A 1,727-nucleotide genomic window follows, 5' to 3' on the forward strand; every position below is an offset into this window, starting at 1 on the left:
CCAATACAATTAATTTGTCACCTACCAAGAGAAGTATTTGAATGATGAGGAAACATATCTGGATTGAGCTAGACATAATTTGTGAAGAATACTGTGAATGAACGTGCATCTTCCTATCATGCTTCATTTGATGTTAATACCCAGAACAAAACTCCTTCTATAAATCACCACTTCTTATCTCAATGAGACTGATCTGTCCAGATGACAGTTATCCTTGATGAAAAAATAAGAAAGGACTAGGCACACAAATGAACTTTTTCTACATTAGACTAATCACAACTGTCTAAGATACTGATTTATTTTTTCACACCATTTAACTTGGTAGAGAACATGAGGAAACTCTAAAGTTCTTGTCAAACAGTGCGTTCATAGACTGCAGTAGAACTGTGATTTCATCAGTGTGGACACTCTCTTTCCTGGTGCAGACTACAAACCATAAGTTCTCTGTGATACCTGACCATATCTTTCCATGAGTCCTCCATAAAGTATAGACCTTACTTCAGTTCTCTTAGTATTGAAATAAAAGATTTTTATGTCTGTGTAAGATATTATTGATAGAAATTGAACCTTTGATTTTATTAGTATGGGAACTCTCTAGTGAGAATTTACCAATGCAATGCAGCACCTTCTCTGCAACCTAGTTTTTCAGAGTTGTCCTGTGAGTTTAAGTAACTTGCCCAGGCTCATACAGCCAAGAGGTGAGACTTAAACATACACCAGAGGTGAGACTTAAACTCAATTCTTTGTGGCTCTCTAGTCACTATGCCATGCTGCCTTTCTATGATGTAGTATTTAAAAAAAATTAATATCACAATTCATGCTCATGCAGAAGTTACAGTCTAGTATATGCTGAAAGTCCTGGTTCACTTTCTATTCACAAGATAAGAGGAATGAAACAAGTTGTAGTTCTTTTGAATCAGAATCTTTCCCTGGTAGGATTTAAAGCTATTCATGGCTATACAGAACATTTGATTTCTTATGCCAGTGGAGACTTCCCAAAGCTCAGTTAGGGTACTTATGATTAGAAGCATCCCAGAATGTTGCCAGTTTGGAAATGCAAAAGAGCAGCAGACAAAAGAAACAGGCTAGGAACTTTTTGTTTATTTTGTGTATTATCTTGAATATACTTATCTTTGTACTTAGCTAAGAGGCTCAGGGCAGCCAGGTGCACAATGGATAGAATGCCAGGTCTGGAGTCAGAAAGACTCATCTTCCTGAGTTCAAATCTGGCCTCAGACACTTAGCTGTGCAACCCTGGGCAAGTCAGTTAACCCTGTTTGCTTCAGTTTTCTTACCTAAAATGAGCTGGTGAAGGAAATGACAAACCACTCTAGTACTAATCTTTGCCAGGAAAACCCCAAAATGGGATCACAAAGAGTCAGAAATAGGGCAGATAGAAAGACAGGCCTAGAGATGGGAGGACTTGGATTTAAATGTGATCTTAGACACTTCCTAGCTGTGTGACCCTGGGCAAATCATTTAATAACCACAATTGCCTATGGTCCTTTCTTGGAGTTTAATTTATCCAAATCTGCAAAACCGCACAGTCTCTCCGCCCCGTTCCATTTTCCTAAGACCTAGGTGGATGCAAAAGAGGCTCTCCCACCATCTAGAGCCCTGTATCCGAGGAAACGCGTTGCCGGAGCAACACCAGGATGCCAGTCAGAAGAAGTGGGTGTGAAAAGGGAGGCGTCTTTACGGCCGGAAGGAAAGTAGAGCGCCGCTGC

The sequence above is a fragment of the Monodelphis domestica genome, chromosome 1 (genome assembly GCF_027887165.1).
Source record: "Monodelphis domestica isolate mMonDom1 chromosome 1, mMonDom1.pri, whole genome shotgun sequence".
NCBI classification, from domain to species: domain Eukaryota; kingdom Metazoa; phylum Chordata; class Mammalia; order Didelphimorphia; family Didelphidae; genus Monodelphis; species Monodelphis domestica.